Source organism: Lepisosteus platostomus, chromosome 11 (genome assembly GCF_059453375.1).
Source record: "Lepisosteus platostomus isolate fLepPlt1 chromosome 11, fLepPlt1.hap1, whole genome shotgun sequence".
NCBI lineage: Eukaryota > Metazoa > Chordata > Actinopteri > Semionotiformes > Lepisosteidae > Lepisosteus > Lepisosteus platostomus.
The window spans coordinates 15,605,111-15,620,824 of record NC_142621.1 but is presented as its reverse complement, the minus strand read 5'-3'; positions in this window follow the sequence as shown (position 1 = coordinate 15,620,824).

The following is a 15,714-nucleotide window of genomic DNA, read 5'->3' as shown; positions in this document are numbered from 1 at the left end:
ATTTTAAAATTTCAGAAGAAGGGGTTTGGAAGCCTTCAAATGTCCACAGTTGTTGAAATTCATTTCTGTTGGCAGTGATAGTCTGAAGTTACACACATAGTGCTAAGGCCAATTCTCCCGAGAACAGTTCTCAGTTCTCTTTAGACATTTTCATGTTGGTTGCTGCAGGATATAGGGTTGTTGTGTCGGGGTACTTACTGAAGGATTACATAGTTTTTTTTCTTTTCTTGGAGACCAAAGATTTAAGTTATTAAATGTTAGATTTTAAAATCATTGCAAAGGGATGCTATTGAAAGATTACTCTTGTTAAAAAAGGCTGGTGTTCTGCACATTTGTTGTTCAAAATGTTTATTAAAATTCTAAAGCAGCTGTCATACAGCTGGGTTATCACATCTGTTAAGACCCAAATTGAGTGATATCTGTAGGGGGTTAAGGTAGGCCACTGAGAACCCTTGCACCATTTATTTCTCTGCTTTAAATCAGTAAGTGAATTTCTTTGAGGTTTCTCCGAGTTATAAACGAAGGCTGATGAGTTGTATGTTTTTAAACTTTTATCACTGGTACCTGTGCAGGTCCTAACCAGTGTCATTTTTTTTTAAATTGCGACATTCTGCTGTACTTGCAGTAAACGCAAAGCTCAAAGTAAAACTCAAATCATTGTGGGAGCTGCATATATGTTTTGTAAAACCTATATTTGTTTTTTTTTACTTTTCTCCCCATAAGTGCAGACTGCTTGCAAACCTCTTGTTTAGGATCACTGAGGGAAAATCTGAGACTTCAAACCGTTCCCTCTCATAAGACATGTTTCAAGCTATCGCTGTCACCGCTAGATGGTTTCAGCAAAACTTTAAGTTCTTGTTCATCTGAAGAGCCCAGAGGTATTTATTTTCATTTTAATTATATATGCATTGTTTTGTCTGAGTTTAGTCAGTATTAGCACACTACTCTAGCTTGAGCAAAATGTGCTCTTTTTTACCCACACATTTAAAATGCCTATAGTACTTGTTCGCTGAGAATTTTGGTTAGTCTTTAACAAACTCGTTCTCTGCAGGGCAGAAAGCGGTATGATTTGTACTGATCTGTGGGTTGTTGGTTATATCACTACAGATGAAAAAACGCAATATCCTTTTGTCTTTTATAATTCAGGGTCAAAAGATCATTGCTAGTGGTTTAAGGGAGAAAATGGCTTAATTATTGGATAAATGCTTTTTGCCACCTGAAAAAGTGAGTAAATATGGTGCATTATTTAGATTGTACACTATTGGGTGGATAAACCAACTTACATTTTACGTTCACTTTGTAATAAAAAACTCTTTAAAATAAAAACTAAAAGTTAGAGCACTGCTCCTGAACTATTCACTGACCCTTTTTTGCAGAAAATGTTTGCAGATATTTTTTGAAGTTTTGCCTACACAGCCCTGTAAAGTTTTATTTGTGGTTCAACACATTGAATTTTTCACCATCAATTTGTGTTCCCAATACATCTCCGCAGAACAAGGCCCCATTTAAAAAGGAATACTGCGCCTTTAATGAAAGAAAATCAGGCTCACTTATTTGCTTTTTTCCCCTTTTGACATTTAATACAAAAACCCAGCATGCATCTTTGGTACTCTTGACTGTTGTTTTTTGTGTAAAAAATACTGTTCTTTGTCTGTTAATGGTGTATTCAAACTGAATTTAATATAGCTAACAAAACAAGTCACTGCTTTCTGCAACAAAGTTAGAGCCCTGTATAACTGTAGTGGTTTTAAAAAAATAAAAAGATAAAATATACTGAGAAAGAGGCTAATGAGTAGTGTAATAGGCACCATGATTTCTTACTCCAAGTTTTCATCTAGATAAGCAATGTTAAAAGAACTGAAGTCTTGTGAATTCATACAGAAAGAACTTTACACTTTTAATATTCTTTGTAAAGAATGTGGGTGTGTTAAATGTATGTATGTAAAATTGGTAAATAAGCATTAAAGCACCCATAGCTTTTTTCTGTTACATTGTAGCACTTTATATTAGGATATTTTCCAGAAACATTTTATGTTCAACAGTTCTTGTGCTGCATTTGATCCAATTAATGAATTATTTTAGGAACAATGTAAGCAATAAGAACAGATCGACTCTTCCTGCCTATCTGTAAACACATAGTTGTTGGAACAAGAAAACAAATGTTCATAGTCTTATACAAAATGTGCTTCCATCTTGGATAGATAAATAAATTGGATATTTCCTGCAGTTTGTTCCCTTACCTCTCACAATCTGCATTGGAAGCAGCTTAGAAATGTCGTCTTCTGTACTTCTTGGCTTAACAATTAAAGCTTACACTTTCAAGCTCACCTTTTTATTTTAAAAAAAGCCTCTTTCTCAGTATTAAAAGAATACTTGCATCGGGCTTATAGGAATCATTCAGTTACATTTTTCATCACAGTACAGTTTTTTCTTGTATCTGCTACAATAGTTTGTATTGGTTGTAGGAATCTCCATTTGTTATGGGATGAACTCATGTATAACATTATCAAAACTCCACAAATACTCATCTCTTGCAGAATAAAGAAAAATATTTTGTTCAAACCTATCTTGGTATCGCCTTCCTTTCTGTATGAGGATGTGATAGAAGAACAGGCTTGGGCTCAATTATTTCTCTACCAGCCATGGTTCCCTGTTAAAGATCATGTAAGTTTCTGGCATAATCCCTGTCTGAATGAGGGCTGTCTAACACAGATTCTAGAATGTCAGCATAATTTCTAGGTTGATTCTGAGCAGCATAACCTGAAGAGCTGAGAGCGGCCATTAAACTGGACAGCCTTAGTATACCCTGACCACTGGTTCTCAGTCCTGGTCTTGGGGATACCTGTATCTGTTGGCTTTGCACTAGTCAAGCTGTTCATTTCAGTTCTACATTTGAAAGCTGAATTTTTTATTTTATTTGAGATCAGCCCTGTTCTCAATGGGTTTCAGGTGTTCTAGCTAAAATCTCCCCAATTGGACTGGCACTCCACCTGATTACAGGTAGAACTTCTTGCAAAATAGATTCCCAGCACGAAATCAATTTCTGCACCCTAAAGCAGGTTCTGCTTTCTAAGAATGCCAAAATGTTAAAATCTTATTTCCAGCAACTGTAGCATTCAGAATTTCTCATAACTTGTCCCCTAACGTCTTATAAAGCATCTCTTACAAGATGATCAATTGAACAGCAACAGGAGGGGGAAATGAGGTGTTAAGATGTCCTGCCCTCACTATAAGGGGTGTCTCTGGAGTCTTTTTGCCCTATAGTGTGATAAAGATGCATAAATGAGTATTTACCACGTACCCATTTATTCATATGTAAGTTAAACCAGGTCATTATCATTTCAGATAGCAATAATAAAAGGTTTCCTGAATTTATACTATAATGAAGCCTGGAGAACTACAGTATACTAGCTCACTTTCAGAGTGATGTCTTACAAGATTTTTAAATGTCAATCTGGTAAGAATTGTAAACAGAATTGTAAACAGTTTCCAGTTAAGACTTTTAATTTGAGGTTTCTGCAGTTTCTAACTTTAACACTGTGAGACATGGTTTTCTTAGAAACAACTCTATAGAGCCCTGCCTTTTTATAGAGAAATTGCAACTGACCTACTGTACTACCTAGTGTCAATAATTCAAAAATTGAATTTGAATCTTGGTTCATCATGTCTTTAAATTCTTAATGACCAAACACATCCTTAAGGGGTTTCTTTGTAGAATTTTGGAAAAAAGGCCACATTTTTATATTCTGTTATCCACCCATAGGTGCATACATTCAACTGAAGTATAATCTGTAATCAATTGAACTATGTCTATGTAGTACATACAGATTATTAGATTCTACTATTAAATGCTCTAATTAAACACAGGACAGGCACTACTGGAAATTTACACCACGAATACATTTTAAAACTCGGTTCTTTTGTTGAAAAATTGAAATAGCAGGAAAAATAACACGAGACTGAAATTTTCATTTAAAAAGTTTATTTTAATTGAGTATAGTGGAAAATCAGAAGACTTTTTTACAAAATCCATGGAGTAAGAGTACCAAACACTATTGGGCAAGAAAAGCGTACTGAGGTTTTTTCTTTTTTTTAAAATTGGAAAACCAATCTTGAACAGACTGATCTTAAAGTCTTGCACATAAGGAAAGAGATGCCACGAGATCCTTTGTTTTCTATTAATGAGCAACTCCCCACCTAGGTGCTTCAATTCTGTGTAGCATAATATTAGGTTTACATGAATGTCTCTCAAATTAGGAATCCAGTCCACCTATTTTTTTTTCTAAATTAATTCTAAATTATATCCTACTCAAGTCTGACAAATTTTCCAGTTAATTACACTAAAATCTAAAACTCACCGTTTCTCCTATGATAATTTACCTTAACGCTTCAGTGGTTTAGAAACCAGTGCAGTCAGTGTTGTCCTTTTCTTTGTCCACATCAAATCTAACCTGGAGACCCTTTTAGAGAGCAGGGTATTTACTAGAGCAAACACTTTACCTGACATTTTAACTGTTCCTTTCGATTGTCCTGTCCAGAGGCCCCTCTGTCCACTATACTGCTGCCTCCTGTTAATTTATTCATATGGGCTGCTAAAGAAGGCTAGCAGACCCAAGATGTTTGGTTTGATTAAGATCAACTTAAACTCTTGATGGCCCAAGCTCCGATTCAGGAGTATGATGACCACTGAAGGAAAATTTACCACAAAAAGTTTGCTGTTGCCGTTGTTCAGTTCTTGAATCAATGGAAAATGTTTTAATTGGGACAGTACTCGTTACCCCCTGCTGTACAGGTTGTTCTTCCCTCCTGGCTCTTGATTATTTAATTGATTTTAACTAAGAATTTCCAGCTTCTGCCATGTTGAATTCTTTTGGAAGGCTTTAATTTGAAGTGATTTTAATTTACCTGTAAAAAGGACATAATTTGAAAATTCAAGTTTGTTGCAGGGGAGAGTTGTGATTTCTTAAAATAGTCCAAATAAGAGCTCAGCAGGAATGAAAACCAGCAGAGACTGGCTCATAAGAAGCTGATCTGGGAAACCATGATTTGGCAGGATTCCTTTTCTAAATTCGACATGCTGGTCAGAGTGCAGAGCATCACCAAAACCAAACTTGTCGAGAGGATTGGAGATTTTAGTATTCGAAGTGAGAATTTTTGTTTACCAAACTACAGTCATCCCAGTTTACCTGCTGATGACAGTGCATAAGGCCTGAGCTTCCCAAAAGGGATTCCAATGAGCTTGTGCCTAAAGAACTAACAGTGGAAATAAATCTTCTACAACCAAATGCAGCAGACAAATGGCGAATAAAATTAATTGGAGTAATTGTTAGCTTGTAGAGAATCAAAAGCAATGTAAATTAGAAGCACATATTCATCTCTGGGAATATAAGCATCTTCAAATTGACACCTCATTATTCCAATGATAAATGAAGCTTCCCATTGTTCCATACCTACTAATCTGCATCCCTTAAATATGATAGACAGATACAATGCTAAATTCATTAGGAGGCTCTGACAGAACCCAACATACCAGTGGAAAGATGTTCTGTGGGAGATTCCAACTGGGGCTGGTTATATACATGGGAATTGTTGTAATTAAGACATGGCTTTGAGGATGTCACAATGTGAATGTGCTTAATGAGTGACTGTCAGCCCCTGAATTGGAATGGATAATTGGAGTTCTTTTTGTACCTGAAGTCATTCCTGAAATGCGCTTTTATTGTTCATTAAACCTCAGGTACCAGGATAGGGGCTCTGAGGAATAACATCTCTTCTGCATTAGCCTATCTTTAGCTCTTCACACTTAGGTGGGCGTTTTCAAGCTAAGTGCAGGCACCCTCTGTTTCAAACACTGCTGCAAGAGTACACTCCTATACTACATGTAATACTGTAAATTATGTGATTGTTGGATAGGTTAACAAGAAACGTGTTTTAGGTAATTAAACCAGTAAATAACTTTGCTGGAGGTGATAGGTGCCAATATTTATGGCCACAATTGCAACATCTACCCCTTAACTAGCCAATATGCAAAACCTTAATATACAAAGCAAGATACTTTTTTGTTTCATTTGTGAATGATCTATAAGTCATGGAAGATTTCAGCACACACATGGCCTACTCTGAAATCCTACTTTATTTATTCAAATGCATTGCTTACTAAAATTGTAATTAACACATTTTAAACTTGTCGCTGGAGAGGACTTTTTGCCCTGTACAGGGACTAATGGACAGAAGCAAGTGGTTGGGCTTGGAGGGACCATTTAATTGCACAAATCCGGCCCCATCATCCACTTGCACGGATTGATAATGGACAATCACCCCCGTTTGGAAAGTTTTTATTGCATGTAAAGATCATATCTTGCTAGAATGTTTACTTATGTTCACTGATTGTGAGAATGTTTCTATTGTGAGATGTTGCTTTTGGAAATAAAGTATATTTTGAATATATTTTTTAAAAAATCGAGCAAGCGCAGGAGCAAAGTCATGCAAACTGCACACTGAGGGGGTCCGAGCCCAGAAGTAAAACCAGAACCCAGGAGCTGTGAGGTAGCAGTGCTACGTGGCACATTACCATGGCTGCTAACTCTATTGAAAATCCATATTCAAAAAAATGTTTAACACATGGCAGGTTAGACAAGTTATATTTGATTGGCTATGAGTGAGTTTGGAACTGTATCCTACCCTCCATTTTTCAAATTTATAATTTGAAATGAAAACATAAAATAAATTGAGTTGCTATCATCCAGGAGGTCATGAGGCTCTCTGCCTACATAATCGTATGCTGCAGTCTTCACAACTGCCACTTACAGAGCTGTTTCCATTGGACCCACAGTAAGTGTATTTACAGGGTTCTTCATTGATGTCACCTACATCATGTGTGGGGTGCCGCTTTCTGTTCTTCTTTTTTCATGTTTTTCATATCCACACAGTGTTCACCAGTCCTCACTTAGCACAGCATCCAACAAGTCCCACTCCACTGCAACCCTTTAAGTGGGCTGTACCAGATGAAGCAGAGAGGGATAAATATTAAGAAATTCAGGTGGGTAGCTGCATCAGCATGTGTAGGCTAGAAAGGAGCAAGTAATAGGTTTATTCCATTCTGAAAAGAGAAGAAAGAAAACACATTTAGCCCGTGGAGCCTTCTTCAGGTGTGCTAACTCAATTGAGAATTCATATTAAAAAAACTCACACCTGAAGAAGGCTCCACGGGCGAAACGTTTTCTCCTCTTTTCAGCATGGAATAAGCCTATTACATGTTCGAACATTAAGAAATGCCAAGGGTCTTTCTGGCAAGTGGTCCTACCAGACACAAAACTGGATACCACAAAAAAGCAGTTTTGGTTGTCTTGCTTACCTGTGAATAGCTAGGTTCAAAACAAAATATTTGTCCATTTGGGTATCGATTTAACTTACCCAACTTACTCACAGCATTTGAAGTGAAAGATGAGATAGACATTATACCTTATATATCTATACAATATTTATGGGAAAATGCAACAATCCATCAAGAGCTCTATATGTTGAATATATTTAAATGCTATCAAAATTCCCACAGTTCATTTCTCAAAATCTGAATTCCCCATACCAGCTATAAAGGAAACAGAGTCTGGCTGTTTCAAAAGCCAACCAAAATGAAAAAAGAGAATCCTGTGGTTCCATTGCATTTTCAATAGGACTCTCTTAGAACTGGAGTTCTGGGCTGGCCTTTGATCAGCAAATCAAAGTTGTTTTCATTATTTTTAAAGGACAGTGAATACCTTAAAATTCTAGAGTAAGGGATTAGGCTTATGTTTTATTATTCTCTGGGGCTTCCTGAACTGTTTAACTTTTTTTTCTTTTAAGAGCTATTGAGCCCCGAGTTCTGTATGTAAACTATAAATGGTATGGTATCTCGTTGCCTCCTGAAACCCACATCAGGGAATGTTTCCTTTATTTCAAACCATAGAAAAAGAGGAAAGGGGGCTCAAATCAATATGCTGCAGCTTGATGAAAGAAATTCTTGGCACTAAATCTTCACAGGAAGCCCAATGCTCATTTAAATACATCTCCCAAAATCCAGTGCCTCCTTTGTTGGGATCAGGAATGAGGGAGAATTAGTCATCATGCTCCCAATATCAACTGGCCAATTTACCAGAGATATTGCAGTCCTTTTTATGAAGATGAGGAGATTTGTACCCAAGATCCCACTGTAACCAGAAGGATTAATTAAACTTTACTCACAAGCTTGAAGGTATGCCTTTAAAAGCAACTGAAAAACAAATACCTCTGCTAGCTTTTATAAAACATGAAAAAAATAAATTCGTGTTTTTCTGCCCTGGTTGCTGTCTAATTTTAAATTTACTCAACGACTTCATAAAATGTAAACCATTTGCATAAATCCATATTATGAGTACTTGTAAGAATGTTCAATAAAATCCAAAGAATTCACCACACATGGGAAAAAGTAAACTATGCCTGAATTTCTCAAAGGGTGTGTAGAACTGGTTCACAAGGGGTTCACACTGAGAAAAAAGCAGTAGTTGCATGAAATTACATTTGAAGTGGGATGTGAATGGGATTCAAATTACATATATGTGTGTGTATATACTTTATATACAAAAAAACAAACAGTTTATCTACATCAAACTGAATTGAAGCAGGCTGGAGGACTGAAATGGGCATTTTACAATGATTAGACTCTTCTGGTAAAAGGGGCTGTTTATCTCTGATGAATATTCAGAGCCTATGTTCGCAGTTCTCTAGTCATCCGCTGTGCAGCTCCCCCCGCCCTTGTGCTATGCCCACAGTGCTGCTCAGCAATGGCTGTTAATGGATTTAAACTGCTGGCAGTGGCCGCAGCCTCTCCTGGGTCTGGCGTGCTTACTGCCATCTCTGTGGGTTTATTAACCGCACACCCTGCTCCCTGACTTCAGACACATGCTGCATGATGCATTCTGCTGCTGCGAGCACATTGACAGGCTCAATCAGCTCTCCCTCCTCTTTATTATCATAGTATTGTTGTGAATGGCAATAGTAGCATTAGTATACAGTATTAGTGGTAGTTTAACTCTCCAATACATCTCAACCTTATGTCCTGATGTCTTGACAGAAAGCTAAAATTCCCTTGTATCACTTGTGTTGTGTCTGCAATTGATAACCATATATACAGTTACAACTATACAGTTCCTCTGGTTTTCTGAAATTAATCCTTGTTTTTTGTTGCTTAGTTATAAGAACATGCTACTCATGTTGTATAGTATCATGTGAAAACCCCAGTTTTTTTTTCCTTTTTTTAAAAGCAATGTTGACATGGAAGGAAAGTCTACTATAAGTGTTCTGAATGCTGTTTCCCCAGGTATTTAACAATAATCCCTGTATTAAGGCATTAAACAGGTTTATTTTTTTATCTTAAGCAGAATATATATGGCTGATAGAAGTACTTTGCATTGGATTAAAAAATATAAATAACACACAGCAGCTCCTGCTGTTTCAGCAAATGAAGAGACCACAAGATATTTAAATACAGAGCAACCCTCTATGCTGTTCCTGCTTATAGGAAATCTCAAAAGGCAGGATTTCAAAGACGTTGCGGAAACAAGTGAAGCCAACCAAGTGTGTACATGTAGGATCAGTTTAAGAATATGCATGTAATATTACAGCCCTCGTGGGTATATATCAATATTAATCCCAGGTGTTCAATGCATCATACAACCAGGTAGGCAGTATTATTATCTCCTTTTACCAGGGAAGCGAGACTTTTGATCCCATCTGTCAGATCCTATTTTCAAAAAACAAGCTGTGTTTCTAACTGGATGGTTTTTTTTCTACACAAACAGCAATTTGTTCTTTCCCTTCTTCCCCACCCTCCAACTCCATAAACCAGCCCAACGCAAGATAAAAAACGACACGACCACAGTTGCTTTACGTCTGGACCACAATGGGCCCTTTTCTTGTCACCATGTTAAATTAAAAAGGCACGGAACCTTTCTGCTTCTGGGACTTCCATAACGGAGACACCCAGAGAGTCAACAAGGGCAAGGTGCTAGTTTAGACTGCTTGTGTATCCAATCTCCCCATCTCACACACAGGGGAGGGCATTTTGTGTGTCTACATATAGGAGATAGCACCAACAGGGCAAAATACTTCTTTCACCTGCACATACTGTTCTAAGTCTTCGGTAACTCAGACAGAACATCACGTACTTAAAATGGATAGTGGCATTCTCTTATCACTGAAAGGAGGACGTTACAAGAGCGCATGTATGAGCTTTTCGAGCTTGTCGGAAAGCACTCCCAAATAAAATCGCATTGTTATTGTTTTATTTCCCCCTAGCTAGCAGACAAAAATTGCATTTTTCTAAGTATGAGGGGAAATAATTAATACAGCGCATGCTTTCGTTTTCCCCCTAGTCATTATCATCGTCTGTGTGACCTTGAGCTTTACAAACTAAGGTTCTGTTAAAGTATAATGTAACTAATTTGGCCTGTATGAATAGGAAGTTTCAGGGTAACTTTAATCAGAGTTCAGCAGCAAGTTTTTTTTTTCCACCACGGCTTTAATTAGACCCCTGAAGTCCATGCAACCCCTACGCAGAGGGAGGGGATGCGCCGGCTGCAACAGCCGCAGGCACAGAGGAATAAATTAAAGCCAGACAGAGAGAATAATAAAGTAATAATGAGCTTGCAGCTGCCCTGCTTGCCAACCCTGGGCACTGCCTTGTGAAAATTTACCACACGATAATAAGTCTTCCACATTAAATTACAACCTTACCACGGCAAGCTGCATAGAGCAAAAAAAAAGGAGAAACTTAAAATAAAGCAGCTGAAGTGCATGTATATCATGCTGAACTCATTTGTATGAAATCATAGCTATTTTTATTTCCTGCTCAGTACCTGAGCTCTCTCTCCTTTCACCATCCTGCACAATGTCCAATAGAGATTCCCACAGATCAGCCTCTATGCATGTTATGCCAGAATAAGAAATCCCACAAAACATAAGTAAATGTGAGACCTGGAGATTTAGGGAATCCACTCACAGCACTAGGCCTGAGCATCCTTAAAACTGGAAATAGTTTGAAAACTGTCCCAACTGAATCAATAAATAGTGTAAATAGACAGTTAAGAAGTGAGTTAGAATGAAAACCATCCAGACACAGTGGACCTTCAAGACCTGGTCAGGCACCCCAGATTCAGGCTTTTGGGTTATCTGCATCCACATCAAACTAATATTTTGGAAGAAAAGGAATCTGCAATTCATGAGTTTTGTGGAAACCTAAAGAGATGATTTTGGTACAATGATTTTCCTTTCCAAAACACACAGCTGTGTTTCTGTAAAGCACACACAATTTTTCAATGTAAGAGCTGGCTTCTTGACAGTGAATTTTTTGCTTATGAAGATATTCCAATCAAAACATGTTTTATTAACAAGCTTGCTGCTACCCTTGGCCCTGTGTGAAGCAGAGATGTCAAAATAATTTTCTGAACAGCCACAGTGGCAATCCATTATTGTTCCAACTTGAGTTCTCAAATAACGTAATTGATTAAATTACTAGGTCACATGGACATACTTTCAAGATCTTTTAAAAAAGCTAATCATAGGGAGAAAAATCTTCCATTTTTCATTACCATCTTCCCTTTGTAGACCACTAAGAGCAGGTCTAATCCAGGTCCTGAAGGGACACGGCATTTGCAGGTTTTCCACTCGACTCTTAACGACCTAAAGCAGCTCATTATTGGCTTAAATGGACCAATTTAACAACTTCACCCGGCTCTCCATGGGAGGACGGTGCTTCAAAGAGACCTAGAATGCCTGCAGATATTGTATCCATGCAGAAAAGGGTCTGGGCAAGAGATGTGCTTCTGATGATATTCCAAAGCAATTCACACTGACTTTCTCTGGTTTTCTTCATGTTTGGTAAATCCCACACTTGAAAAGAAATAAAATCAAAATTAGTATCTGTAAGCCACTCCAGTCCCTGGCTACAGCACAGTATGCCGCCATGTTTAGTTAAGCTAACACATGCCTTTTAACAAGCATAACCATATCCAGCCCAAACAGTTAAGAGTAAGACACAGCTACAACAAATAACCAATCATTAAAAAGCAAATCACTCACCGTGTGTAAAAATATAGCCTGACTACCAGTATCCTACCAGTAATGCTTGCTGTCTATAAACAGCAAAACAAAATTTAAAAAATCATTTATGACCTCTATTTGTATACCTAGTCATCTCCAGAACAAGCCATACTGTCCTACTCCAATATAATTGATTGGCAATAGAATCAACCCAATAATTAAGGTTGTTACAATAATTGATTGTAGCAAAGACCTGGAAAGATCTAGAAACAAGGAACACCCACTTTCAGATCCATAGACTGTGATATAGAGTGATCAGAGGGGACTAAATGCAGGACAGTGACTGGCAGCACTTACAGCAATTGAAGAGAAACGAACAAAAACAAATCAATATCTTTGTGTTGCACAATTCACCAGGATGATCCCACAGTATGTTATTACACACAGCAACAAACTGTCACATCTGCCAAGGAATTGAATTGGAGTAATCCAGTAGTAATGGATCTATTGCTGCAGATTAATGCATTCAGGCTTTGTATTGTCATGAGAAACAGAACAAAAATCTCCCCTCAGAAAGAAAAGCTGTATGAGAACCATTGCTGCCACAGAATTGTCTTTAAGAATATAAAATGAATCTGGTGACATGAAAAAAGAAAACATAATTTTTCAAAAAGTTAATTTATTTATATTATTTTTCCCAGTCTTCCTACTGTACAAAATAATCTTAGGAACAGGTAAAGGTTTATTCCATGTTCGAGGGAAAAGAAAAAAGACAATGTTTCGGCTGTGGAACCTTCTTCAGGTGTCAACAAGTATTGTGTCTCTTTTCTTTTCCTTCGAGCATGGAATAAACCCTTACCTGTTCCTTTGCAGCCTACACATGCTGACGCAGCTCCCTACTTAAAATAACCTTAGGCCTATGTATTTAGTTGTGGCTGCAGTGGGCTCTCTCTGGCTTCTAAAGCCAATGCCTTCATGAACCTGCACAGAAGGGCTTACTGTACTTCATGCACATCTGACATCTGATAGTAAGAGAAGCATTTACTAATGCTTTGCTAGAGTTAACCGCTTTTGAAATGTCAGAATTCCCATTTATTCGAAATCAGCTGTATCATAACATCTCTAACATTGTCCAGTCAAAACATCTACCCCTGGAATATCTCTTTAAGTGTGGTTTACTGATAGGTAACCCAGCAAGAGCTGCTGCAGAAACTAACTAGCTGAGGGAAATATTTTCAAGACATTCCAATCACATGCAAATATTGCAATAAAGAAATGTGAATAGCTCTGGCTTAGGAAATAACAGAAGGTAGGTGGGAGGGAGAAAAGCTTGGAAATGTCATGTACTGTGCACATCAAACTGCATGCAAGAAAACCGCCTTCTTCTGTGATTTATGCTGTGAATGTGTGTGTATAACAGGAAGCAGCTGTTGCTCTAGGCAAGCCCAGGAGAGGTACATCAGCGTATGAACGTCATTAGACAAAAGGGAGCTGCAATTTTCAGCATTAAAAAAGAGAACTTTTCATCCTGCTCTGCCATGATCAGCCACGAAACCACACTCCAGCAAAAATCTCCAAAGAGGTGAAACTGAGCCTAACTCTGGCACTGCCCAGCGCTAACTGGCCAAATCCAGTGAACAAAAAACACTTTCATTCAGAAGCCCTGCTAAAATAAACTGGGCAAGTTTTCTTTTTCTTTTTTTTCTGAATCTAAAGCAGGCTACTTTTGATCTTGTTTTAATGTTGATTTTATTTCAGTTCTCTACATTCTTTGCTATACAATTCTTTAGCATTCGTGCAATACTACCTTATTTAGGCACATGTTGCTGATCAAAGTGACAGCTTTCCAACAGCTACAGACATCTAGTCTCTATAGACAGTTTGGGTACTCCTTCCTCTCTGACTGTATTCATCCTTGAGTGAAACAAACAACACATGAAGATGACTTTGCTGTATACTCCAGGGGCTAACGCACACTGTGGGGATCAAACAGTGTTTTGCAGGCACGCAAACATTTTGCAAGCTTGTGCCTTTGAACTTCACTATCTGATGCATTTGAGTGGATTGATACACAGAAACAAGAAAAGAAACAAACTGAAGATAACTTTTCACTTTATCATATTCAACGTTTGAAAAAAAATTAGCAATTTTCAGTACTAGCTAAAAACAGCAGACATTTTGTGCTGCATTCATATCCCTACTCTGCACACAAAAGTGAAACTGTTTTTTTTTTTCAAATCTTAATTCAGTCAGAGGGGTTTAGCCTACTTTTGCTCTGGCATTTACCGTACCTCATAAAGGAAAATATAAAGCTAACGAATGTTTCCATGGGTTTTTGTTTTTGATTGTGCTTATGCAATCACCACACACTCTCTGCCCCATTTTACAGTAGGTTTACAATCTAATCCCAGCTCTCCTGCAGACCAGCCCCCCTCATCACACCTGGATTCATTCCGATGCTGGGCGGTGTCATGGAGACGTCGAAAGTCTTACGATGGAAACAGTTTTCCTCAGCCAATGAGAGGGAACGGCAGCAGCCTGCAAGCTTGAGATCTAAGGCTTCCTCTCAGAAATGAATGGTGTACCCATGAGCTTCAGGAAAGGGAGGGAACAGGGATAAAGAAAATATAAAAACCTGTGGAGCGGATGTTGGTTTTGGACCCACCAATGTGTGTAAGAGCAGCTGCTGTGTGGTAATGTGCCCCCGGAACAAGACATGAACTGCTGACATCTGGCTCTAATACAGCAGCTGAGACAGGAGGCAAGAGAAAGCAGGAATTGAGGGAAGAGTACGAGAAGTGAACAAAATTAATTAATTCGAGCAATGGGAAGAACCTTCTGGGAAAGCAGTCAGGAACAACAGAGGTGGGGCAGAGGGAGAAGAGGACTGAAAATTGAATGTGAACACAAGCTAATCGAATTAGAGATTTACAATTATTTTAATTACTCTATTTCTTGAAGAAGTTGCGTGAAAAGAAGCACCGGTTCTATATAAAGATGCCTTTCAATAAAGTAAAACTGAAAACATTTGTTTTATATTTAGACACAAACAATGTCACAGAAAACTTAATCAACTTCTTGTTTATAAGAAGACACTAGGAGGACATATACTGAATAATGTCATAGAGTAAAGTGATTGTTACCTTTAAAAACTAAATTCTTAATTCATACTTATAATTGTCAAAATGCTCAAAAAACACTAAGGATACTGTGATGCCCTGTGGGGCAGCTCACAAGCAGGAGCACTGGTTCTAGGAAGGTCCATGACCAAGGATGCATCCTACTGCAAGTATGAAGTCAAACTGTCTTTTCTTTCAATAGAACTATTTACATCACCAGCTCTCTGCCTGGCAAAGCAATAGACATGTCAAAGCAGTTAGCAGAGGTGTTTGCCTTCAACCCGAAGGCATGAAAGCTGAGTGGCAGAAATCTTCAGCTCTTTGACTGTAATAGAGTTCAGCCCTACAGTCAGCACCTGTACAGTGATAGCTTAGCTGGCATAACAGCACCTCAACCTATCTTCAGTCTCAAGGGTTGTAAAGTCTTTAGCCCTAAGGCTAGTGTAGTGGTTAATCAGCCTTTATGATAGCTGGTAGCTTCCTTTGTGATAGCAGAAGCTGGTATGAAGATTGTATGTTGCTTTTTTTCCAGCTTCTTCTG